Source organism: Dermacentor andersoni, chromosome 2 (assembly GCF_023375885.2).
Source record: "Dermacentor andersoni chromosome 2, qqDerAnde1_hic_scaffold, whole genome shotgun sequence".
NCBI lineage: Eukaryota > Metazoa > Arthropoda > Arachnida > Ixodida > Ixodidae > Dermacentor > Dermacentor andersoni.
In genome coordinates this window covers 31,997,649-32,025,179 of record NC_092815.1, presented here as the reverse complement: position 1 = coordinate 32,025,179, position 27,531 = coordinate 31,997,649, and the positions used below count along the sequence as shown (strand labels likewise).

The following is a 27,531-nucleotide window of genomic DNA, read 5'->3' as shown; positions in this document are numbered from 1 at the left end:
GCCCTTGTTGACCTAATTACAAGGAGAACGCAAGAGTGCAGCCATGTTGCTCTAGCGGCACAGTAGTAACGAAGGTTGCTCCACGAATGGGTGGAGGCGCCAGTGTCTCGGCACGTGTTGACGGACTTCAAAGCTACGGCACCGAGTGCGGTGGCGCCGGAAAGGACTAACGACTCTTCTCTGACTTCCCTTTGAGTCGCGAATGCGCATCTTCCTCGTAGGTGCCTTTGTGCTTCCCCGCAAACAATGGCGACAGTGTCCGACAGTGTGGTGAATTATGGCCGGAAGGGAGACCGTCCGCGTCGTTCCGGTGTCGAGAAAACAAGGCGAAGCTATAGCGCTCCTTCCGTCCACCGGTCTGTCAAGCATGTTTGTGGTACGCGTCATAATTTGCGAATTAAATCAGGGTTGACATTATTGGGAACGTGGCCGAACGTTATGTGCCTGGACATCCCCAGTTTGTGGAGGACGGCGCGCAGGAGGACCATTGCAGATTCCCGACGGTAAAAAAATAAAAAAAGGAGTTCTAACAAAGCCCATCTCAGGATGGGTGCCACTGTTAATGCGTTTAGGATTGAAGCGACAAAGCGACACACGGTATTGCCTCCGCCGAAACGCGTCATGCAGAAGACGTGTATGCTGCTGTTGTTGTGCCTTCAAAGCATCGTACGCACCCGTAGTGGGGATGTGCCAATAATCGGGTGGTGGCACACGCAGCCGCGCGGAGTCTTCTTTTAAATGCGCAAGCCTTCTTTGGCGAGTACCTCAAAAAAATCTGTCTGTCTCGTGGCGCTTAATAGCTGCAAAACAAATGTATAATTGGTCAAGTGCACACAGGTACTCGTTACAATAATGTAATAGTAGATTATTAGTAGCGACGGGTAGCGACGAGCTTCAGCTGCAGCTTACGGCAGTGGCCGGTAGGGCCAATGTGTACACTTAGTACAACCGAGCAGAATCTCGAAAATTATTTCGGGGGCACAGCAGAGGAATTTGATTATGTGTAATATTACTCTTATACTCTTACACTAATAAGTGTAACTAAGTTGGTGGAAAAACAGTTAGTAGCGGTCAAACATACAGACATGCCGCAAACTGGGCGAAATTTCGTAAGGATGCTAATTGCATTGAAACACGACGTTTTTAGGAACGACAAAGAGGACTTTGCTAAAGACGTAGACAGTACTGACGTTGGTTCATCGGAACAAAGTGGGTGAATGTGTTGGATTGTCTTTGTCAATACGTTATCCTGTCATTATCGCGTTCCCGGTCTGCACGTCAGTGCACTTCAGACAAATACCTGATGAGAAATTTCACTTCTGCATTGCACAGGAGGATGACCAATAGATCAGCCATAACGACTATTTCAAGGCAAAAATTGAAGTTTGGAGTGATGCACAGAAGAATTCAAGATGTTGCAGGTAAGATTTTTCAGGCAGCAGAAGGCGTAATAAAGAAGCGATCGAGTTTAGCATATTTAACCCTATATACCAGTGAGAGTTTGATAACCTGTGGAGAGGGATCAACGAGCGAATCGTTAGAGACATAGTGACATCTATAAATAGTGAAATTATATATACTGAATGAACAGAGAATGCGTGTAATCATGAAGGAGGATATCTTCAACAACGGAAGGAAGAAGCTGCATGGATGAATAATAAACAGAAAAGCATTACTCGGAACCTGAATTGTATAACAATGACAGCGGAAGGATTCAGTGAAGGATTACAAACTGCATAAAACTGGAGTGTGATGCCGAAGTGTTTTCCTTTTTTTTCTGTTTCGTTTTTTTTTTCCGGCTCAGCGGAAGCAGTTCATTTCCTGTTCATCTCTGGGGAGATAAAATAATGGCTCAAACTGGTTTGAATTGGTTTATTTTTGGTTGCTTAAGCTAAGAATAATTACAGAAATACATTATTTTGCACGAAAGTGAGAAAATTGACACTTCCACAGGGTTGTAAGGATAGACTCGAAGAAATAAAATGTACGCGTGCTGTTATTCAGTCGTCAAGTAGTTACGAAATACTACGTTGTGGTAACATACCACAACAGCTATAGGTCGTTTCTATTGCGCCTATCTTAGTTTACATGCCAGTGTTATGAAAAGCTACCGTCGCGCGAGGAAGGCCTTATTCATTTTAGTGATTACATATTCGACTCGCACCACCGAACTATGTGACGGTAACTAATTAAAACTGCTGTATTGAATGGCTATTCGGCCTTAATATATTCTGATAACGTGCTCACTTTAATAGTTATACATGTAGTCGAGAAGCATTGCATCTTGAAACTGTAAAAGCGAACAAAGACGAGAACGAAGACAGTGGACATGACGAGGGGCCTCGTCTTGCCCACTCTCTTCGTTCTCGTCTTTGTGCGCTTTTACAGTTTCAAGATGCAAGTAAATAAACTAGCCCAGTTATTCATTCTGTTAAAGAAGCATTGGGTTGTCAATGAATAAATGAAGCACGCTGGATACATTAGGAAACATCTGCAGAGAGTCTACAGTTACGACGATTGTCCTCAATAAAAGCATAAGGGCGTCTGGCAAGCAGGCAAGGTGCTTCACGGGAGTTAAAAAGAATGATTTTCTAATATTGACTTGAGAACAACTTCAGGATCTCTTGGGGATGTGGAGCAGCACTTTTATCTAGACCATAGACACCTGTATTGACAAGCGATCCTCGACTCGATACTCTTCCTCCATTACACGGGGTTGAACCCTTTGACTGATAAAGGCACTACAATTCTCAAGAATGGCTGTGGATGGTCATGAAGCACAGTGATCATTTGTGTTGTTAGGTGGCACTGCTATTGACTTTTATCTCAACTGCTCTTTATATGTACGTGTTGAGGATGGAGAGGGCGCTAGAAGGAAGTAATATCGGGTTTAATCTCTCATACAAACAGGCGGGTACAGTAGTAGAGCAGCAGCTTCCAGGTTCATTTTATGCGGACGACATTGTGTTGCTAGCTCACAAGCAAAGTGATTTGCAACGTCTGACTGATATCTGTGGACAGGGAGGCGAGAATTCAGGTTTGAAATTTAGCGTGAGAAAATCAGGTGTTATTGTATTCAATGAAAACATTGAACAGACAGTGGCAATACGGGGCCAGGAAATACCTGGGGTGAAATAATATAGATACCTTGGTATATAGATAAATGAAGGTAATAGGTATATGGAAACACAGGAAAAAACAGTAACAGTAAAGGGGACGAGAAATGCAGCCATAATGAAACACAGAGTCCTATGGGGATACAATAGGTACGAGGTGCTCCGGAGTATGTGGAAAGGCGTAATGGTTCCAGTACTTATTTTTGGAAATGCAGTTGTTTGCTCGAATTCAGGGGTGCAATCAGGACTCGATGGCAACCAAAGGTCAATGGGACGCCTCGCATTGGCCGCTCACGGGAAGACTACAAATGAAGCTGTGCAGGGTGATATGGCTGGACAAGTTTTCGAGTGAGACAAGCTCACAGTAAAATTTGTTATAACGAACGACTGAGGAATATGGAAGAAAGTGAATGGGCTGAGAGAGTGTTCAGGTATTTGTACCGGAAAAACATTGATTCATAGTGGAAGAAAAGAACTAGGAAGCTTATTAGAAAGTATGCGGCCTGTAGGGTGTGCAACACAGCAACAAATAACGTCAATAGGAAAGTCAGAGTGGCTGAAATAATTTCATGGGTGGCTGCAATGCAAAAAAAAAAAAACAGCTATGAGTAACCACTTAAGCGAAAAAAAAACGAAATCAGGAAAGAAACAATTTATGATAACTCAAAGGAAAGCTCATTACTTTTCGAAGCGAGATCAGGGTGCCTTAGAACACGCACCTATAAAGCGAGATATAAGAAAGGAGAAGAAGAAGAATGTGCCTTAAGTAAAGGTAATGGTAAAGCTAAGGAAACGATGGTGCATGTTTTATTACAATGTGAAGCTATCAGCCCAGCGCTCGATATAGGCACATTTCGCCTCCATCAAGCCCTTGGGTTCAGCGAGAGCAGGAGGAAAGTAAACAATATCCGCATTAGAGATTAGTAAGAGGCGATTGGAAGATTGTTGGAAGAAAAGTAGGGAAATGACAAAAAACGGAGACGTACAAAAACAAAGTTCACAATAGGGGGTCAGAAAAATTGGTTATGGGAATTAATCTCGTTTTTTTTTTCTTTTTTAACTTAGGTGGCACATTATGCAATATAATAGCAAGAGCTTTGTGGTGCAACCCATCGCCCCGTTCCAAAGGGGACGCTCATAACGTCCATCCATCCATCCTTCAGCCGAGATAGAGTGCTGAGCGCAGGAATGTTCTATAGTACGTGGGCAGTCACACCCCACCACACAAGAGGGAAATCTAAACCTGCTGATGAGGTGCCAGTTGAAGAGCGTACATGAAAAGTTATATTCACACAACAGATTTTAATAGATGTTATCCGTGTGCGTTTAAACAACCCGCACACTACATCCACTCAAAGTACAATGGCTTGAACTGGATAGAATGAGCGCAGTGTTGGCATCGCTTGAGTAGGGGAATGCTCCACAGGTTATCATTCCGTGCACAAAAGCTCCAAAAGAAGCCTCTCTAGCTTATTTCCAGCATAGAAGAAGGTGCGCGTCCTTTGAAGAACTGTCTGTGTGACCGACTACGCATTTTAGCGTCGTTTTCTTTTTTAATTTCCCACTTGGGTTGTGCTCATCCTTGCGGTGCACATCTCTCTCTTCCTTTACACTCTATTCTACTTTCATCTTTTTAAGTGCCGCGTAGCAAGCCTGATATTGCAACCTGGCGATCTTCCCTGCCCTTAACTTTATTAAACGCTCTCTAGACGAATAAAAAATGGATTTGGGAGCATACGACTGGCATTCTTCACACATAAAAATCAGATTATTGGTATGTTTGAGTAGGAAAGTGCATAGACAGAGCATTATGCCACTACTAACCAACTGGACGGAAACTTGAAGGATAGCAAGGAAATTTGAGAAACACCTAAAGATGGTCTTATGTGATGGAGCGGGAAATGGTAGGCGTAACGTAAATTTACACAGGAATACGGCAACATAAATTAGAAATCAAGCGCCTTTATGTTATTCTATAGGTAACATCCAAAGAAAGTCAAATTCGGCTGTTCATGTAATTTGTGCAAGAAATAACGAGCGCTCTATTAGAGTGAATTTCTCTTCAAGGCAAGGTAAAAGCAGTGGCATGCGCCAGATCCTGAGTGAGGCGATATCTTGAGATAAATTTGCAGAGATGAGATTGTGTCGGCTGGAGCGAGGCAACGATCATTGGAAAATACTGGGAGAGTTGGTGGTCTCGAATGAACATAAATTGTTTTTTTTTATAATGACAATAATCATGTCAGTGCACCAGAAGTCTTTGACCTTTTCGGCATTACAGCTGATTTTCCTTAGAACTCCTTCATGAATAGCCTTTACTAATGATTATTGTCATCTTTCACCATAAGTATGTGCGAAATAAAAAGAAACGATGTGTTTTGCAGTTATATAGAGAAGATAACAAGTAGATGCTTCACAAGAACCTAATTTACATATAACGGGAAATTCTGAACATCCTGCAAGATGCCAGGCCTCACGGAGAAGCTTGTACTCAAGAACGACTCTTCAGAATCGGTGTTGTTCAATGCCAATATTGAGCGAAAAAAAAGTTTCAAATACCCCACCAACTGACGAACAGTTCTTACCATCTAATACGTTTATAGGGATCTAGCCTAAATCATCTCATTTCAGGATGCAATGTTGAACTTATCCTGCGCTATCTTTTCTTTTTGTCTGGTGGATGGGATCACAATTTGCTGCACTGCAACTCACTCATAATATTATACACAAAAGCTACAAAGGTTGGCTACTCTAACTTATTACGTCTTATAAACTAACAAACTAACTTACAAACCACATAAGTACAAGAATGTGTAATGGTTCTTGGGAAGGTGGTATCTTTTTACCGCTTTTCTGATATTGTCTGCAGAAAGTCAGAAATCTGCATCTTTATAGACGCTCGCTTTATTATTATCGACTGAAATCCGAATTTCACGGATTGTTCAAAATATAAAACATGGACTTCACGTTGTCACATGATATCACACGAGCGTTGAATTAGGGAGCTAAGAATATCCAATATTTACATTTGGCTTTTTCGGAATGATGATGATGATGAAAAACTTTATTTATCCCTCTTTAAAGGGAAGGGGGCAATGGAATAGAGGGTGGGGGGAGGAACTACTTGAAGTAGGCCTCCTTTATCCTCTCAGCCCACTCCAGGATGGCCTCCTGAAGTTCGGGCCTGGAGCTGCGCAAGGCAGCCTCCCACTGCTCCTCACTAGATATTAGTTGCTTGAGGAAAAGGGGAAGGGGGTGCTTAGGGCACCCCCACATGCTGTGGTTTAAGTCTGCTCTGGGAACGGAAATGGGGCTTCAACATCAGGTTGTGTACCTGATTCTGTCCTTTTGCATTTAATTTCAGCCGCACATCTGAAGTCTAAAAAATCGCATATCAAATGCCAAATACTGCTTCTAACTGTTCGAATCTATTTCTGATTCCTTTAGCTACAATATTTTGTAGAGGTCTGCACTGCATGGCATTTTCTAGGGCTCAATTATCAGAATGAACAGCTTCGCCACAGCTTGGGTTTGATCGCTACGTGGCATGTGTGCGATGATAATCACACAGTCATGTCCGGTTAATTTTTGTCTATAGAGTGACAGCTCCCATCCATATTAACAATGATGACGCATTTGACAATTCATTCCAGGTCATATATATATATATATATATATATATATATATATATATATATATATAATGATTTATACATATATATATATATATATATATGTATATTATTCCGTGTGGAAAGACACAGATGAAAGGGGCTATTTACACTGGAGTCAGACTGCCAGGCCGACACTCGCTCGCGCCAAGGGCACAGACCCACTTCGTCGTCGTTCTCGCGGAGGCTCGTCCCTTGAGCATCGCTCGATGATATACTGCAATACTACCCCCCGGCGGCAAAAGCGCCGTCACGGGGTATTAAATATCCAAGGCGCGTGGAGAGTTGTAGGGTTTGAGTCGGGCGACGTGGACAATGTCACTGGTTGTCACAGCGGAGGACGTAGTGGGCGTGGCTAGAACGATTTCATAGGTGACATCGATCACTTGGCGGAGCACGCGATATGGGCCTGTGTAGCAGGAAAGCAGTTTTTCACACAGGCCAACTTTACGCGATGGTGATCAAAGCAACACGAGGGTGCCGTGCACAAAATGGACATCATGGTGACGGAGGTCGTAGCGTTGCTTCTGTTTGTCTTGAGAGACTTGTAGACGAGCGCGCGCAAGTTGGCAAGCATGGGCAGCATGGGCGATAGCATCACGCGCATAAGCGCTAGTTGAAGCTGTGGTGGATGGAAGCACAGTGTCCAGTAGTAGCGTCGGTTCGCGGCCATAAAAGAGGTAAAATGGCGAAAAGCCAGCAGTTTCGAGACGGCAAGAGTTGTACGCAAAGGCAATGTAAGGTAGAGCCTGGTCCCAGTCACAGTGGTCGTCTGAAACGTATTTGGATAGCATGTCTGTAAGGGTGCGGTTCAAACGCTCAGTGCGGCCGTTCGTTTGAGGGTGGCAGGAGGTGGTAAATGTATGGTATGTTGTATTGAGCAGGCACGCATGATGTCGTCAATGACTTTGGCTAAGAACGTACGGCCACGGTCTGTTAGCAATTGACGTGGAGCACCATGAATGAAAATGATATCATGCAGGAGGAAGCCCGCAACATCAGTTGCACAACTGGTCGGTAGAGCGCGGGTTACGGCGTAAAGGGTCGCGTAGTCCGCCGCCACTGCAACCCACTTGTTTCCTGATGTAGATTCGGGAAATGGGCCGAGAAGGTCTAAGCCGACACGATGGAAGGGTTCGGCAGGGATGTCGAGCGGCTGCAAGTAACTAGCGGGGAGCTAGGAAGGCTTCTTGCGTCGTTGGCAAAGTTCACAACTGGCGACGTAACGTCGTACGGAACGGGCAAGGCCCGGCCAGGAAAAACGGCGATGTACACGGTCATAGGTTCTAGATACGCCGAGGTGTCCTGCCATTTTTTGCGTCGTGAAGCTCTTCTAGAACGGTTGAGCGCACGTGTTTAGGTATTACAAGTAGGAACTCAGAGCCGTGTGGGTGAAGGTTACCACGGTACAGAGTACCGTCGCGGACGACGAAGACGCGTAGAGTAGTATCGGTTGGAGAGTGCTTAAAACGGTCGATGAGTGCTCTGATGTAGGTGTCACGACGTTGCTCGTCGGCGAAATGAAGTAGCTGTGATACAGACGATACGCAAGCAGCACTGGCAACATTGGAGGAGTCAGAGTCGTCAGCAGGGTAACGCGACAAGCTGTCAGCGTCTTGGTGCAGGCGGCCAGACTTGTGCACCACGGAATATGAAAATTCTTGTAGCCTTAAAGCCCATCGCCAAGCCGGCCTGTAGGATCATTTAGCGATGAGAGCCAGCATAGAGCATGATGGTCAGTGACTACGGAAAAAGGGTGACCGTAAAGGTAAGGACGGAACTTCGCAACCGCCCAGACAACAGCAAGTCATTCTCATTCCGTAAAGGAATAGTTGCGCTCCGATGGTGCGAGGAGGCGGCTCGCGTAAGGAATAACGCGATCCTGGCCACGCAGATGCTGGGCTAAGACGGCACCTACGCCATGACCGCTGGCATCTGTACGCGATTCTGCAGGGGCATCAGGGTCTAAGTGGGCGAGAATGGGTGGTGAGGAGAGAAGAGTGACGAGACGTGAGAAGGCGACGGCTTCTGCAGTGCCCCACGAGAATTGTACGCCTTTCTTCAAAAGATTAGTGAGGGGTCTAGCAATCGCCGCAAAATCTGGAACAAAACGACGAAAGTACGAGCATAGCCCTACAAAACTTCGAACGTTTGCGGCTGTCTTCGGAACCGGAAAGTCTCGGACAGCGCGAGTTTTGTCGGGATCAGGCTGTACTCCGAAAGTTTCAACGAGGTGGCCCAGAACGATAATTTGGCGGCGGCCGAAACGACATTTGGCAGAGTTAAGTTGCAGCTTCGCCTTTCGAAATACATCATGTATAGCTGTTAGAAGCTCAAGGTGAATGTCGAACGTCGGCGAGAAGACGATGACGTCGTCGAGGTAGCAGAGACATGTGGACCATTTGAAACCTCGGAGCAAGGAGTTCATGATACGCTCAAAGGTAGCAGGGGTGTTGCATAATCCAAACGGCATTACTTTAAATTGGTATAGGCCATCAGGTTGCGGCAGTGGCGAGCGACGTGGCCGATGCGACAGCAGTGGAAGCAGATCAGCCTGTCATCAGGGGTGCGCCATTCCGACGGGTTGCGGCGAGATGTAACAGAAAAGGACTGCCGGGGACGAGGAGGGCTGCTAGAGAAGTGGGGAACCGTGGGTGGAGACGATGAACACGCGGAGTTTGGACCCATGTTCTCAAATTCCTGTCTGACGATGGCCTGAATCGTCGCAATCGTGCTTGCTGGTGGATCGGGAGGCGTCGCGGAGAAAGCTGGTGAACAGGTGGCCTCGAGTTAGCGGCGAAAAATACGGGTTACGCTATCGCAGGGGATGGTCTGACGCGGTCGACCCTCACATGTCGATGTAGCAGCAGTGCTGCGTAGCCGCGTAATGTGATGTGTGATACGGCGGCTTTTAGCTTGTTCAAGGCGACGGCATTTTTTGATGATGGCATCGACAGTCGAGACTTTGCCGAAAACAAGCAAATTGAAAGCATCGTCGGTGACGCCTTTTAGCACATGCAACACTTTATCAGCTTGAGACATAGTATCGTCAGCTTTGCGGCATAGAGCCAAGGCGTCGAGAGTGTATGAAACGTGCGGCTCTGTAGATCTCTGAACACGAGACGCAAGAGCCTTTCTCGCGGTAGCGTTGCGCCCAATGGGGTCACCGAACAGTTCCCTGAGCTTTCCTTTGAAACTGTCCCAACTGGTTATCTGGTCGTCATGCGTTTGCTGCCACACGCGTGGGGTGCCGCCGAGATAAAGGATGACATTGGCGAGCACGGTCGTTGGGTCCCACCTGTTATTAGCGCTGGCGTATTCATAGAGCTTGATCCATTCGTCAACGTCCTCTCCCTCCAGGCGAGAGAACACACCAGGGTTACGATGTTGAGCAACCGTGATGATTGGAGCAGTCAGAGAAGCCGAAGCCGTTGCAGAGGCGGTCTCGTCACCGGGAAGCATTGTGACAAGCTCGATGTACCGACCACTCCGGGGTTCCGTGTTGAGGACGGGGATCACTAACCTACAGGCTATTTACACTGGAGCCAGACCGTCAGGCCGACACTCGCTCGCGCCAAGGACACAGACCCACTTCGTCGTCGTTCTCGCGGCGGCTCGTCCCTTGAGCATCGCTCAATAATATCGCAAGAATATATATATATATATATATATATATATATATATATATATATATATATACTACAGGGTTATATATATATACAGCTACAGGGCTGATTATTTTTGCTACGTCCAGAACATTAACACCGAACTTTCTATTATTCTATTAATCTTTTCCTCTCCTCTCCATTGCGTTCAGTGCAAGTATAGCCAACAAGGCTGTCTTAGTTGACCTCTCTGTATCCTTCTCTCTATCATCCCGCTCACTAAAGTGACGTTGATCAGCGTCACCATATGAAAAGCTGAATGTGCGGTAACCAACGAAGCGCTACATTTATCTTCCATGCTTGTTTTTTATACACTTGTGATGCGCAGGCATATACCATTGTACGTAAAAACGCAAGTAGAGGAAGTAAAGCAGGATGAACGTACATGTCCCATTTAATTCCTTGTGTAGCGTATCACCAGAGACGATTCTACTTTGCACTTCATGCTGACGCCTGAAAGTCTGTCTTCTGTTCTACTGCCCAGAATTCAGCTCACTCCAATGTATTGCGAGGTTAAACGTTCTATTTCTATGGACTCGTATATAGCGGCATGTGCAAGCAGGAGAATGAAACACACATGAAGTCTATCAGCAGCAAAAAAGCCACATCCAACAGAAATTGATATGAATATAGCCGCAAGAATTCCGATCACCGCTTAAAATAGGCCGCCTAATAGGCAAGATTATCAAAGCTCGCAGGTCCACAACTTGTCTAAGGAAGGTAAGAAAAAGCTACTTCAGAAGACGTACAAAATACTAAAATCACGCCGTCTTGGTTGATCGGTGACATGCTAAGATTCTTTTGTCATGCTAGAACTCCAGGCTATCCTTCCGAGAACATTTTCTCCCAACTATGCTTTCGACGAGAGAATATTACCAGAGCTAATTAGACGCTGGAACGCCAGTCTAATGTCCCTTTATTCCGTCCAACGACGCAGTTGTTAACTTCTAAACGACAGCTATTGCCCCCCTGCGACCATTTTGACGTTCATTAAGAATTTCATTTTGGAGAACTGAGCACAAGCCGCAATCGCCTTTGACAACGTCTAGTGAAATTATTCGTTTACATTAAGAAGGAAGGCTCTTTGTGACCTCCGTTGTGTCTAGATGGATTACTTCAAATGCAACTGTGGGCCAGCAGGCATGGTGGGGCCGATTCACTAGCCACCGGACATGAAATATGGTTGAAGTAGCTTGCTCGGATTATGGTCATTTAGGCAGGCAAATGGGTAACCTTGCATTATGTCTTCTAAAGCTTCTACCAACCACTAGGCTAGTATAGTTAAGTCTTATAGGTGTTGGAACCTTTGTCCCCAAAGCTAACGCTGTCCTCAGCCAATTCCATGCTATGCGTCCTCGCTAAAAGCAGCAAGGCATTCACACCTCTCTGTAGCTTTCTGTGGTGCAAGGAGATTTGCTAATGCCTCGGTCTCCAGGTAATTCTCACCAAGACAGCGAATAATTTCGAAATGAAGCTGCCGGCCTTAGCTAAAGCTCAGTGATAATTTTCATCTTCGCATTGCTATGGCCTTTCGGGAATATTGTGCCGGTTGGAAGAGCTACCGGCATTATAGAAAAGAGGCCACTGTATTTCTTTTCCGTAGAAGCCGTAGGGGAGAGGGAAATGTTGCTAGCAGTTAATTTTGCGTCATCTGGAGCTGAAACAACGCACGCATAACACATACACATGGTGATATGATTAGACGCTATTGTGCAAGCCTCTCCAATTTTATGCGACAGATTGCTGAAAGAAAGAGGTAAAATCACGAAATTACGTGTGGATGACCACAGTCTGCTACCTATAATTGTGATTAGGGGAGCAGTGAAAAAGCTTGCAATCTTTTTAAGACGAGCAGGTATAGCGGAGTCATGCTGTGACATGACTGATCTGCCATTCGTTTTGTAACGATCGGTTATATGATCGACTTACCCTGAATGCAACTTTACATTCGCCTTAAGTTACACCTTCCAGTCGACAGCATGAATGAAAAAAATCACAAGTGAACACGGTGGTTCGTGACCATTCCCATTTTTGTCTACTCCTAAATCTACAGTCTCGTCCACCACGGCCACGAGCTGGCAATGAATACCACCGCAAACAGCCACCTCTTAAAAAAGCTGTTTGCGGTTTTAGTACCGTCATCTTGTCAATGAAATGTGCATGTAATTTTTAAGAAATGTACACCCTTAAAACACAGTGAAGGGTAACTGAGACGTTAGCATTATAACAGGTGGCAGCGAGAACGCGTATACTTGGCCGAACTTCACAGATACTCCTTCATTTCGGCAAGTTTCTACACAGCATTTATTCTACCAATCCATAAGCATCCGCACAGAAGACTGTATGCTGTTTTTGAAAGACAAGAAAGATAGTTCACTGCAAAGACTTCGTTTCTTGCGTGTTAGCAAGATGAATTGTGAGTTGCCTTGACTTTGTTGTAATAGCTGTGGCGTGCGTATGGATTCAAACACTGTTGTAACGTCGCAGCTTATGTGCATCGCGTCAGAGCGGCATTCTGCAAGAGCGGACCATGTGAGGGCTCAGTCGGACAGGTCAAAAACAATACGTTACTATTTCACTAACACTCGGAAAGTCTAGCTGCATTCTTCCATCCCACGGCACCAGTACGCGTGCCTTCACTTGACATTCTGACATGTTGTTGCGCACTGCTTGCTGCAGTGCATATCTGACTTCCCTCCGGCTCCCGCGTTAGCCGAGCCTTGCCTTTTGACAAATAGCTCCAGGTTCCTGCGTGAGCAAAGTGGTGGCGCACTGCGCAACCGTGCCTCGCCTCCATGCAAGTAGTCGATAGAGGCGCAGTCTCCACGCGAGCCCCATTCCACCGGCCCTAATGTCTCCGAGCAGCTGCATCGAGAAAAATGACATAATCGAACGCAATATATCAAGTTTGTCTCGCCAGAGGTCCTATATTGACGTGCTGCCACTGTAGCCGCCGTTGCCGTCGAGAGCGCGCCATTGATCGAGCCTTTTAGAAGCGCGTGGGAAAGGAGAAGAGAGTCAGTAGGAACCACTTCAAGCTCTCAGTGCATGCGTGATTCAACGGCACGCGAGATCGCGTCTCATCTGTGCAATCCATGCAATATGAACTACGGCTGCATGCATTTACATATTGCCAGCAGCCGATAAAGATATATTCCGCAGGCCCCAAACTAGGGCTTGGTTTTTTTTGCTTACAGGACCAGGTTGGTCACTGTCCAGCCGTGGGACTTTACGGGCACAATGTTTCTTCCTGACCAGCACATTTTTGCAAAATAGTATATTGTGGGAACTGTGCTCCCTCCACCTGTGAGAACTCGCTTATAAAGCGACATCAGGCTTGAAGAGTAGAGAGAAGAGCAGCACAAGGATGGCCCGGTGGAGCTAGCCGTCTTGCTGCGTTCGTCTGCCGGTTCTTTCCGTTACGTTGAAGACGACGGTGCCCCTAGTTTGTCATCATTATCACGTCCTCGTATAGCCACCACGTCACCCCCAGTTTGGTCCTCGTCAGAAAGCGAAGAAAAAAATTCAAGGCCATTCCGCCCTGCGAATGTGAATGACCAGTCGAGCTGTAAAAATCGTGGTAAGAGAACTTGTGGTAAAGACTTTATGTTGTCCCTTATTGGCAGATAGTAATGACGGTCACAATGAATTTGCGGTCACTATAATATACACTGATCGGCATACTCACACCTACCGACACATTCTTCGATAACGTCAAATCGATGCACGTACGCCGCTGAATCATCGGTTGGGCCGGATAGGTATGGCATCGCAAGCGAAATGTGTCAAACATGAAATACGTAAATCACTCCCTTTTCGGCCCCAACATACCCTGATTGAAATCACCGACAACGCATGCTGTATGCGTGATTTCAAAGAATGTTTGGGCGGAAGCTGAAGAAGTGCCCAGGGCTTGCCGGTGCTTTGGATCACTCGCAGTTATGCAATTTTTAATGTGTTTGACATTTTCGTGAGAGTCATTTCATCAAAGATGAGCAAGAAGAAGGTCCCACGAGCCCCTGAACAAGGTCCGTCATGGGCTTCGACGCTCATTCTTGGATGACGTGCCTTCGGAAGCTCGGACCAGCTCGATTCCTGGGAAAGCTCAACGCCGGAAGTCATGGACTCTGACGTCGTAGCCATGGGCGGCCGTATGAAGAAGATGCGCTGTATGTCGACTGATATAATTTCATCGAATCGAAGTGAGCAGGAATCCTTCATAGTTTCTAACAAGCCGCTCTCCACGTTACACAGCATTAATTCTCTCAGCAGGCAATTTCTAAGCGAATATTTTGAAAGCTTGAACTCTGGGCAGATCAGTGAGATCAGGATCAACGCTCGCAAGAACATCCTGATGATAAATGCGGAAAATTCAGCAATACTGGAGAAGTTAAATAGAATTCCGCAGTTAAGCGCAAGCTCCGTCCGCATATTCATTACTTATGGGAATAAGACAACGAGTGGTGTGATTTCCCACGTGGACCTTGAAATCAAGCATACAGACATCAAGTATCTTTTGAGGTCATCGATGCGCATTCTTGAGATTTACCGCTTGGGGAACTCCCGATGCATCAAGTTAATATTTGCTTCTTCGACATTACCAGCGTCTGACTAATTGGGCTATGTGATACGACGTGCACGACCATTCCTTTGGAGGCCTCTTCAGCGCCGGAAATGCCTAAGGACACGTGAGCGCTGTTTGTAGAAGTGAACTTACCTGTTAGAGCTGCAGTGGAGAGCATAATACCACCGACTGTGGTGCGTCTTCATTTAAATGTCCCAATTTTACTGGCTCTCGCTAAGCGACGTCGAAGGAATGCCCGAAGATGCAACAAGGAGATCGTATTCTTCGAAAAATGGCCAGAGACCAATCTTCCCGTAAAGAGGCTGCTGAATCTGTTCGCCAAAGTGACCAATGCTCGCGAAAGAAGTGCAACAAAGCCATTTCAGAAGAACGGAATACCGGGGCGCAGGCACGACGACCACCTCTGCCTGTGTGCATCAAGGACGGCAACCGCTACTAGTTGTTATTCATAGTCGGTGAGAGTACGCGGCGAATACTTGCCTCCACCGGTTGATACAGACACTGAATGGACTATGCTGTCTTCTAGCCCCACGGCCATGACAGCGGGACCTATTGGTCCTCTGCTCCATGAAGCGAAGAATCATAGGGCAAATGAAACCGGTGTCAGAAGGGGAAAGCAAGGAGATAGACATAATGAGAAGCAAAGCGTTCAGAAAATGATGAAGCACCTGGTAGAGTCAATGCGCGCGATTCTCTCTGGTCTCCGGAATCCGACCGCTAAAGGTTCCTTGCAGGTGCCCGCCATACTGGAGCCGCTTATCGCAGCTCTTTACATGCTGTAAAGCTCTTGCTTGGCGCCTGTGCTGCTCACGCAGAGGAGGCTCACACACCAGCGCCTTTATCTGAAGGTTCATTTGAACAAGTGACTACAGACGATATGGTACCCGGCAGTGGCTTCATGGATGACATTTCGGAATGCTAAACATCAGAATGTTCAACTTGCTTTTACCGGTGTGCATCTCTCTTTCTATGTGATCATCATCCCTCATCATACCTTTATGTCCCCGTTCCCTTTCCTCCTGTGCAGAGTAGCAGGCTAGAGTGCGCTGGCTCAGGCCCACCTCTCTGCCTTCTTTCTAATAAATTCGCTCTCTCTCCAAAGAATGTATGCACTGTTCGCTGCACTTTGAATAGTGCTTGTAGCCTCTGCCTGACGGGGGTATGGCCCATTCTATTTTTGATTGCTTACGGGAGTATGAGCCGTTGATGAGGATAGTTTTGCGTGCCGACAAGAAATTTATATGCTAGCCTAGGCCTATACAGCTCCGCTGTAAAAGAAAACGGATCACCACTGCCACTGATATATTGTGGGAATTTATGAGCTATTCTTTGTCATCTGTACACGATCATCATCATATGGGGTTTATATGGGGTTCTTCTTCATCATCGCTTGTGGGGCTGGCTCTCGAGTGTGCTCCGTGCTGTGGGCGTGGTCGGTTCGCCTAATCTTGTGACGCGGAATAAAAGCCGTGATTACTGCTGCGTCACAAGTGGTGGAGTGTGCTCTTCGGTCCCCCGTCCTCTGACTCCCCGCTCAACCTCCTGGAGCTTCGATCGGGTCGCCGATTGTGCCAGCTGTCCGCCAACATGTCGCAGGACGAGCCAACAGGCACTTCTACTTCCACCATCTCGGCCTCGACTACCCCAGCCTCTCCGTATTGGGTTGTCAGTGGGCACCAGCGTGATCCCCATCTGTTTGCTGGACTTCGCGGTGAAGACGTCGAGGATTGGCTGGACGACTATGACCGAGTGAGTTCGGCTAACCGTTGGGACGATGCGTCCAAGCTACGTCACGTCGCCTTTTATCTGACAGGCGTAGCGAAGACTTGGTTTTTCAACCATGAGGTTGATTTCACGAACTGGGGCGCTTTCAAACAGCAGCTCCGCCAAATCTTCGGTACACCGGCTGTTCGTTCTGCCCTCGCAAAAAAGACGCTCGACACTCGCAAGCAACAACCCGGTGAATCTTATACGTCGTACATCGAGGATGTGCTTGCTCTTTGTCGACGCGTGAACACGGCCATGACCGAATCAGACAGGGTTCGCCACATCCTCAAAGGCATCGGAGCTATTGCTTTCAATGCTTTAGCCATCCAGAACCCCGCTACCGTCGCTGATATCGTCGCTACTTGCCAGCGCCTTGACGAACTCGAATCAGTACGGTTGCAGCCGGACACCACTGCAAACACTAGCGCCGACGACCCTACGTTACGAGCAATGATACGCGCAATAATTTGAGAGGAGCTTCAGTATCTTGGCTTAGCAGCAGGACCTATGCCTTCTCATGCCTCCGATACCAATCTGCGAGATGTCATCAAGGAGGAATTGGCATCCATGGCTGGTGCAGCGTACACGGACCCTCTAACACCTAGGGCTCCATCGACGTACGCACAAGTAGCCGCAGCTACTCCAGTCATCGTCCCACCGATGCCTCCAAAACCAACACCGGCTCACATCGCTTCCATGACTACCAGCGCACCTACCCAAACCAGCTATCCGCAGTGGCGTCCTCCTCGTCCCATCTGCTACTACTGCGGCTATCGTGGCCACATAGCGCGTTTTTGCCGCAAGCGCCAGCAAGACGAGCGTCGCGGATATGACGTATACGAACGGGATGACTTTTCGCCCGGAGCTACTTTCCAACGTCTAGGGAGCTTCCATGACCAACGCCGTCCTTATGGTCCACCGTGCGGACGCTCTCCATCGCCTACTGTAGCATCCGAGACAGCTTACCGTCCTGCGAGACGCCGCTCGCCGTCACCCCTTCGCCGCTCTACGTCCCCACTGAGACCTGCTTCTCAATTCACCGAGCGTCGTCCGGAAAACTGAATTATGCAGCTTTTGGAGGAAAAGCTGCATCGAACGACAGGACAGAAATTCCTCCATCGCGTCCGTACAATGTGATATTGGTTGTAGTAGAAGGTGTACAAGTAGAAGCTTTAATAGACACTGGTGCTAGTGTTTCCGTCATTTACCGTGATTTGTGTTCGCGACTTAGGAAAGTTACGACCCCCTATGATGGACCTACGCAACTCGCTGCTCAAGGGGCCTCCATTCGACCTATCGCTATGTGCACAGCTCGTATTTCCATCGATGGGCTTCTACATTACGTACAGTTTGCAGTGCTAAGTTCGTGTGCCCAGCAGCTCATATTGGGATGGGATTTTCTTTCTACGGCCTCCGCCTCCATCTGCTGTGGACAACGCGTTCTCCACATGACCGACACGACCTATTCACTTCATGCAGATGACACACCCCTTCACTTCGTTGCTGCAGAAGATACCGCGTTACCTCCTCGCCATCAAAGCATCGTTACTATCACGTCTGATGTGATTGACTGCGGCGACGTGCTCGTCTTACCATCTGCACCCTGTCTTGCAAGAGGGATAGCCTTTGCATCAGGGCTCGTTAGGTTTGATCATGGCGCTGCACTTCTCTACGCTACAAACCCGACATCCGAAAAGATTCTCATCCCTAAAGGCAGTACATTGGCTTGCGCCACTGCATCAGAGTCTATATCTGTTATTTCCTTTAAACCAGCTTCCTCTGAAGGTCCTTGTACCGGACGGGCCGCATCTCCTTCAGCTCTTGCAGCTGCCATCAGTTCCGACCTGACAGCTTCGCAGTCACAACAATTGCTTGCTTTGCTCCGAAAACATGAAGCTTCCTTTGACGCGCATTCATCTTCGTTGGGAAAGACTTCGATTACGACGCATCGGATAGAGACAGATGGTACATCCATCGTGCGCCGTAGACCATATCGCGTATCGCTAGCCGAGAGGAAAGTCATTGACGAGAACGTCACCGACATGCTCCAACGAAACATAATACGCCCCTCTGCTAGCCCTTGGTCTTCCCCCGTTGTTTTGATTCGCAAAAAAGACGGCTCTGTTCGATTTTGTGTCGACTACCGAGCACTTAACAAGATCACACGCAAGGATGTATACCCTATGCCGCGAATAGACGATGCCTTGGATTCCCTGCAGGGTGCCGAGTACTTCTCCAGCATCGATCTGCGTTCCGGCTACTGGCAGATACCTATGCATGAGGACGATAAGGAGAAAACAGCGTTTTCAACACCCGATGGGCTCTACGAGTTTAATGTCATGCCATTCGGCCTTTGCAATGCGCCCGCAACATTCGAGCGCATGATTGACACCGTTCTTCGTGGCCTAAAGTGGAAGACTTGCCTGTGCTATCTCGACGATATTGTTGTTTTCTCGTCAACCTTCTCTCAGCACCTGCAACGTCTGGATGAAGTTCTCGCGTGCCTTGCCAACGCTGGACTTCAGCTAAACACTAAGAAATGCCATTTTGCGAGCAAGACAATCAAAGTTCTAGGTCACATTGTGAGCAAAGATGGCATTCGTCCTGATCCTGACAAGGTTTCCGCAGTTCAGCACTTCCCTCGTCCCGAAAAGACCAAAGATTTGCGTAGTTTCTTAGGCCTCGCTTCCTATTTTCGGCGATTCACACGGGGCTTCGACTCAATAGCGTCACCTCTGCACAAATTACTGGGTTCTAATGTTCCCTTTGTGTGGTCTCCCGAATGTGAATCTGCGTTCACCCATCTGAAGCGCGCTCTCACATCTGAACCAGTACTACGCCATTTTGATGAAGCTGCTCCTACCCTCCTGCATACGGATGCTAGTGGTCACGGAATTGGTGGCATTCTCCTACAGCGAGACGACACTTTAGGTGAGAGGGTCGTCGCATACGCAAGTCGCGTTCTGACAAACGCCGAAAAGAATTACACCATCACGGAGCAGGAATGTCTAGCTATCATTTGGTCTGTGCAGAAGTTTCGACCTTATCTTCACGGCCACCACTTTACGATCGTTACAGACCATCATGCATTATGCTGGCTTTCGACGCTGAAGAACTTGTCTGGACGACTTGGTCGGTGGATTCTTCGTTTGCAAGAATACGACTTTACCATTACCTACAAGTGCGGAAAAAAACACCAAGATGCAGACGCACTTTCTCGCTGTCCGCTTCCTACGACACCATGCAATGGAGCTCCAACTACCATCCGTGACAAGCTTTCGCTCGATCCCTCCTCAGATGCTTTCTTGTTGGCCACTCTCGACGAGATGCCTCCACATGACAACAAATCCTTCCAATTTCATCAACTTGCCGACTCTTACTGTCGGCGCATCATCGACCACCTTCAAGGAGCTTCGCGCCCACCTAACGCCCGCCTTCGTCGGCAGCTGACGCAATTTAAGATTGACAACCGCGTCCTATACCGTCATGTCTATCACCCTGACGGTCAACGCTGGGTTCCTGTTCTGCCACGCTCTCTACGTGCTTATGTCCTGCGGGCTTCTCACGACGACATGACTGCTGGTCACCTTGGTTTCCAGAAAACCTATGACCGCATCAAAGGGCGCTTCTACTGGCCTGGATTATCCGCCAGTGTAGCGAGGTATGTCGCTTCCTGCGCTCTATGTCAGCGTCGAAAGCTCCCTACATCAGCTCCAAGCGGACAACTGCAACCGGTTCCTTGTCCGTCGCAACCATTTGAGGTCGTTGGAGTTGACCTATATGGCCCACTTCCTGTGACTCTCACCGGTAAACGATGGATTGTGACAGCCGTTGATCACTTGACACGCTACGCCGAAACAACTTGTGTGAGTTCTGCCTCAGCCTCTGAAGTTGCTGCATTCATACTTCAATCCTTAATACTGCGTCACGGTGCTCCTCGCGTCCTCCTGAGCGACCGTGGAAAAGCATTCCTCTCGCAACTACTAGACGAAGTACTCAGAGCCTCCGGAACCACCCACAAGACTACCTCCAGTTACCATCCGCAAAGCAACCGCCTCACAGAGCGATTTCATCGCACGCTGTCAGACATGTTAGCCATGTACATTGACCCGGATCACAGAAACTGGGACGCAATTTTACCATTCGTGACCTTTGCATATAATACCGCCGTTCAACGCACGACCGGTTACTCGCCATTCTACCTTGTCTATGGTCGTTCGCCCTCTTCCTGTCTTGACGTCTCTTTCTTCGCGCCAACTGTCCATCAATGTCCTTCCTCCTGCGAAGAATATGTGTCCCGCATTCTGCGTTGTCGCCAGCTCGCCCGCATCAACACCGAAGCACGGCAACAGGACCGCAAGCAGCATTACGACGCCTATCATCGCGTCGTGTGCTTCCGCCCTGGCGAGGAAGTGCTACTCCGGACACCAGTTCGTACTCCTGGCTTGTGTGACAAGTTTCAGCTTCGGTTCATCGGCCCCTACAAAGTCTTGGAGCAGACTTCTCCAGTGAACTATCGCGTGGAACCAGTTATTGTTCCAAATGACCGCCGCTGCCGCGCCGCTGAGATTGTCCACGTTTCCCATATGAAGCCTTTCACGAGACGTTCACCGCCCCTTTGAATTGCGGCCAGGATGGCCGCTCTCGCGCGAGGGGACATTAGTGTGGGAATTTATGAGCTATTCTTTGTCATCTGTACACGATCATCATCATATGGGGTTTATATGGGGTTCTTCTTCATCATCGCTTGTGGGGCTGGCTCTCGAGTGTGCTCCGTGCTGTGGGCGTGGTCGGTTCGCCTAATCTTGTGACGCGGAATAAAAGCCGTGATTACTGCTGCGTCACAATATGCTTACGTTGAGACAATGTAAGCCGCAGCAATCATGCTGATATAGCATGATGCTCTAAGCCAGTGAGCGCATCTCAGTTCTAATTGTTACTATATGTACTCTTTGGCACTGTGGAGACGTTCACTGATATTTCCATCCGAGATCAATAAGTTATTCAAGTAACGCATTTCACGAATCTCATTTGCCTAGTCAATTAAGTGTGAGTTAGCAACTCGCAAAAGCACTTCGATTAACAGAGGCTTCACTGTAGCATGAAGTGTCTCGCAAGCAAAACTAACAAAGACTTTCTCTCGTGAGGACGAAACGACTGGCAATGCGTTTTCTGCAGTTGGGAATTAAAACAATCTGAGGCCACAAGTTCTGGGGTTTTCCGTCTGTGCTATTTTTTCCCAGCCTTTGGGTGTCGGAAAAGAGGTGATTACAAATTAGAAACTGCGTTCCTATTCGGTACATGAGGAAGCCAGGGCGCTTAATTTGAAATTTCTCAGAGGAGTGCTTTACTTCTTTTTAGCATTACCTACACTGCGGACTCCTGGAAGAATGTGGGAGTTCGAGACGCAAGGACACTTCCACTCGACAAATGTTGTTACTGCCTGGAAACTCGTTTCACGGCTGTTGCGGCTATGTGACGACAAGGTAAAATTTTTGGAAGCCTTTTCTTATAGCTGCTGAATGGGAGCGTGAATAGTTCTACTCGTCAGCATCCGTCGTTGGTGATCGCAAGCAAACGACTACAAAGTGTATGCGCTTCAAATGTTTGCGTGTTCGCAGAAGTCTGAATTATCCGTCGTGGTGTAGCCTTCGCAACCTAGTTCATGTTTGCCATGAGAAAAAGTCATTATTAAGAAGGCTGAAACACGCGCCTGGCAAATATGTCGGCACTCTAACGCTATGCAAATATAGAGGGCGCAAATATGCTTGAACCACAGATTCTGGGAAGCTGACGAGAAATGCCCTTTGCTCCATACGTAATTGCGGACTATACAAACAGCGCTCGCGAGAAGCAAGAACAGACCACGTGTTTAGCATACTACTGCACTTACCAGTTCTGAGCCTAAATATGTCAAGCGACAAGTGTCATACATGAGGGTGTTTGAATAGCTAGATTTCCGAATCAAATTGAAGGCGAAATTTTAGACGAAAAAACCACCTCTGTCTATCGAATAAAATGTCGCATATATATATATATATATATATATATATATATATATATATATATATATATATATATATATATATATTCATAAGCATAACGGGGTATGAAACTTGCATTACGTTAAGTTTGGTAAAAAAGGAGGACTATTTACATAACCTGATGAATGCCTAACCCCTTTGATTGCAGTGGAACTTGTCTGTTTCTAAAGTTAGCGCAAGCGCAGAATATTGAGGCAAGTGCGGTAGCTCCAATCATCTAGGGGTGCGTCAGTCTATGGAGTTGCAGGAAAGCCACCGGCGCCGCCAGTAATGGGGAGGGGGGGGGATACGATTGTTGTACCCTAATGCCCAAACACTCTCTACGAAACAAATAGGGAATAGGGAACGAGCACGATCGCAAAGTTATGTCGTAAGATTCTGATTACATGCAACTTAAATATGTAAGCTTTCTAGCATGTGAATAAATGTAACTTTTGTCTGGCTACGCAATTTTTGTATAGTGTCCATACACCCTCTGCAGCACGCACAAGACGCTTCACGTGCAAGAAAGCAGCATTGTCTCTGATGCAGCCTACCGTATTCTTTTTAATGTGCGTGCACGGAGTTGTGTTGTGGTTCAAGGGAATTATTTTTTACGAAACCCCCATTTCAGTCACACCTCGAGTGCACTCGTGGCGTGACTGCCTTGGTAAAGCCAGTTCAAGGGTGCACTGCATTTAAGCTTTCGAAGTTAAACTCGTAGCCATGCAAGTCGACATACCTGAATGGTTCTCAAGACAGCCCGGTTAATATTAGCAAAAGCAAGGAAAACATATAGGCGACATACCCGAATGGTTCTCAAGACAGCCCGGGTAATATTAGCAAAAGCAAGGAAAACACATTGCATGCCCTGAGTACATAAGTCCGGCTTCATAATTATGTTCTAAGCAGAAATGAGACGATGCACTCAGAAACAATGGTACAAAATGAACGACTTACATTTAAATGTAAAGTTTAATCAGTACGTGTGCCCACACATATTCTAGCAAAGCGAAATAGGGGATTGCACTTTATGAGTATTTTGTGCTTTCTTCGTTCACGCTCATGTTTCCAGTGCAAATAGCGGTTGAAGCATGAATACTAGCCCACTTGAACAACGAGTTGTATTACAACTTCGACCTGTAGTATTATCTTTGCCGCCGGAAGTGGGGGAATATGGACAGCGCCTAGATGTCCTCTTTACACAAAGAGAAACACAAGCTATAAGTGAAATTAGGGTGCCATGTGAACATCATTTACCCTCTGCGTAAATGATGTTCACACCGTTCTTGTGTCGTTTCGTGTCGTTTCGTTGTTCTTGATTCGCACCGTTGTCGTCAGTCAGTATAAGTGCGACATGAATGACTTGTGACAGACCAAAAAAATTTTTCAAAAACAAAAATTATTCCTACTTGCCTAACATATCGCTAGTCCTTGTTTCAACTGTTTTGTATAATTTTTGACAGCGATATAAAATTAAAAAAGAAAAGCACGATACCAGGTGATTGATAATACAAGCAAAGATGCCGTGTGCCCTACACGAAGAAAGCCATTTGAGCACAAAGCGTGGCCCAGGAGAATTTTCTCATCTTGTCGAAGATGCAGAACAGAAAAAGCCCGAAGAACAGACACGCAGATATATCGCGAACCAAAGGCGCACTGAAGTTAAGATACCGGTCTACAAGCCTTGGGGGGGGGGGGGGGGGGGGGGGGGGGGAAGAACAACGGTTTGTTTGAGATGAAATATTTCCATATTGGAGTAAGCAAGTGGGTGGCTAATCAACGACTTTCGCCAAAGTTGGTCCATATTTCGTTTCCTGGGATTTGCTTTTCTCTTTGTGTTGTCAGAGCATAGGAAAAAATAAACAGCAAGAGTGGCTGAAAATTTTGATACCTTACTGAAATACACTGACTATGATTATAGAGACTACACCAAAATTATTTTATTTAAAACTAAAAGTGGAACGCAAGTTCAGAGCTTCATTTGTTTGATAACAGCAAGACGCATTTAAGTGGATGGAGACAATCTGATCTGAGGATACACTGCTCGAACTGTACGCATGGAATTTGCAAGTTTGATATTTTTCAGCGCCACTAATTTTTTGTTTTTTCTGTTGACATTTCTTAGTCGCTAGGTTTTTTTTACTGTTTAGAATAGCCAGCTGCATAGTGTCTTATTTTCTCAAGACGCCAACTTTTAACGAATAACAAAGAACGCTTTCGAAATCTGAACAAAGCAAGTAAAAAAATAACATATGCCCTAACAGACACTGAGCAAACATTCAACACGTGGTTGGTCTTGATTTAAGCATTAGGAAAGACGCGAATACAAAAAAAGGTTTTCTGAGCATTGCTGAAGTATGTTACAGCAAAAATGTTCTCCCTTTAAGACGTAAACAAGAAGCTTTACAGGGTGCGTTGCTTTGCAGTGTTGTTTAATGAAAAGTATAGCAATGGGAAATAGAAACTTCCGCGTGGGCTGAGCTAGGAATGGCTTTAGTGAGGGACACATTGTTAATTTGAAGTGCTGGACCCAGTTTTCAGTTTCCGGATTCAAAGCACAACAGCCGCTTCGAACCTTTGCACATAAAGAACGAAAACTAATGTACAAGCGTGCCCTAAGGCAGAAAAACTGTATAGGTGAAGATAAGAAAGAAAATGCCATACAACAGAATGCTTTCAATGTTGATAGAGTGGAAACGACAGCTATCGGAGTAGTCTGTGTCGCTCACTGAAAGGTACTTTGGCAAAAATAGAGCTTTCTTTGATACGATGCTGAAAAAACGCTTCAGGGGGAAGCTGAGAAACCTTGTAGTAAAGGACCGCCATGCGTGCTTCCCAACTGGCTGTAATGAAACGTAAGAAAGGGGTCATGCGTGGCATCAATACAGCCGCGAGTAAACAAGGAACCAGAAGAAAGGTTCTTAGGTTTTTAGCAAGCTTAGAGAAAATCCTCCGAGTGGCAATAGCATATCTTTTTTCGTCTTTTACCTTTTTCTCTTTTTTAAACCTCCCCTCCTTTCTTTTTCTTTCTTTCTTTCTTTCTCTCTCTCTTGATACAAATGCAAGTAAGCTCTATGTCAGCCTTGCTTATCAACTTGAATGAAATCAAAAAGTGCCCTTAATTTACATCTGTCTGTGAAACTGAAGGATAAGCGAACTTCTGGTGTAGACATTGTAAAAGAAAAATGTTGTCAAGAGCGTCTTTTTGCACTGTGTAAAGAGTAGAGGAACTGTGAATTTAGTTCGAAATATTTGCGCGTAGACGGTACATAGCGCGAAAGCAAGTTTCAAGCTATCATACCAATGCAGTTATCTCTTTTATATGGGCTTTAACTAGAACTATAAGATATTTATTCTATTCTATCTGTCGGTCAGTTTGCTTGTACCTGGAATGCTGCAACATTCCACAGTAACTTCAAGTGCGGCATCTTATCTGCAGCAGCGAAACTTTCTATTCTGGTGGAAGTCGTTAAAATTCACTGGTCACTGCATGAAGACGACGGTAAAATTTTTTACATGCAGTTATGTAATTTATAAAGCCCTGTATATACACTTTGGAGCAACTGAAAGTTGCAGCAACATTTTAGTCATAAAACAATAGGAAGGTTCCACAGACCTCTTTATTGGCATGGACCTCTAGACAACCTCAAGTGCCTTCTAAAATCTACTAGTTGGATCATTTCTCACGCGACCTTCGCAATGCGACTAGTGGCCATGCCTGCATGCCACTTACTGGTACTCTTTAGCATTCTTCTGTGCTGTGTTATGTCTTTTTGTTCTTTTAGCGCACTAAACTTCTCATGACACACTGTACGAACGGATCCCAGCGTGTGAGCGTCGTCCTTTCTTGGATCCTGCGTGCTCAGCTCCCGCCGCTTGCCAAGTCTCTGCAAAGGGGAAAAAGAACGACTTTTTACGTTCTCAATTGATGTCAGACAGGGACCCTATAAACCTATTCACCATGCACCAAACTCACACCGGCACCGGGAAACACTCAACCGCCTAAACGTCTTCTATCTATTGTAATCATTACACAGCCCCTTTCTGTTAACAGAGTGCCGATGTGTGTGTTATGGTATACAAAAGAAGAGCATCGCTTTTTGGTGACTGTAAAGAAGCGCGCACCGCTGTAGAAACAGGCGGATATACCTTGAGTGTATAGTCACTTACAGTGAATTCACAAAGAGATATGAGCAATGTCTCGTGGTTGCCTTTTATTCAGGACATGAGCGTCTGTATTTGCGGACTCTTCACTGTAGTAGTGATACAGCAGTGAAGTTATCATCTTTCTATATTTCCACACCTTGTTTTGATATACCAAGCCTTCTGCGCGTCGTACATGTAAAGGGTCGAAATAAACCGAAAAAGAATTATTTCAGAACTATTCAAAGAGAAAACAACAGCCAGTTTTGAATTAAGATGTTTAAAAGATTGCGTTTCAAAGAATAGATAAAATCTCACATATATAGCGGCGTTTGGCAAAAATAAGTACGCCGGGGAGCTTGACCAGGACATTTTTCACGTTTTTGTATTCCTTCAAGGAAAGCCATTTTTAAGGACTTCTGCCGCGCCTGCCGCAATAAATATCATATCACAGCGGCTTTAAGAGGGAGCGCAAAGCACTGGAGGATCGACTCGCAAGGCATCAAGGCATCATTCGAAGAATTAAATTCTGCTGGTATTCCTGTGCCTGATTGCATA

General features: G+C 46.4%; 1 long non-coding RNA gene across 1 annotated transcript in view; it reads left to right on the top strand.

Annotated features, from left to right (window-relative positions):
* The first annotated feature begins 1,336 nt into the window (after window positions 1-1,336).
* LOC140216083 (uncharacterized) overlaps window positions 1,337-27,531 on the top strand; it is a 206,157-nt gene continuing 179,962 nt past the window's right edge. The window contains exons 1-2 of the long non-coding RNA XR_011892730.1: window positions 1,337-1,421; window positions 22,166-22,290. This is a non-coding gene — a long non-coding RNA (uncharacterized lncRNA). The remainder of the gene's footprint in view (window positions 1,422-22,165; window positions 22,291-27,531) is intronic.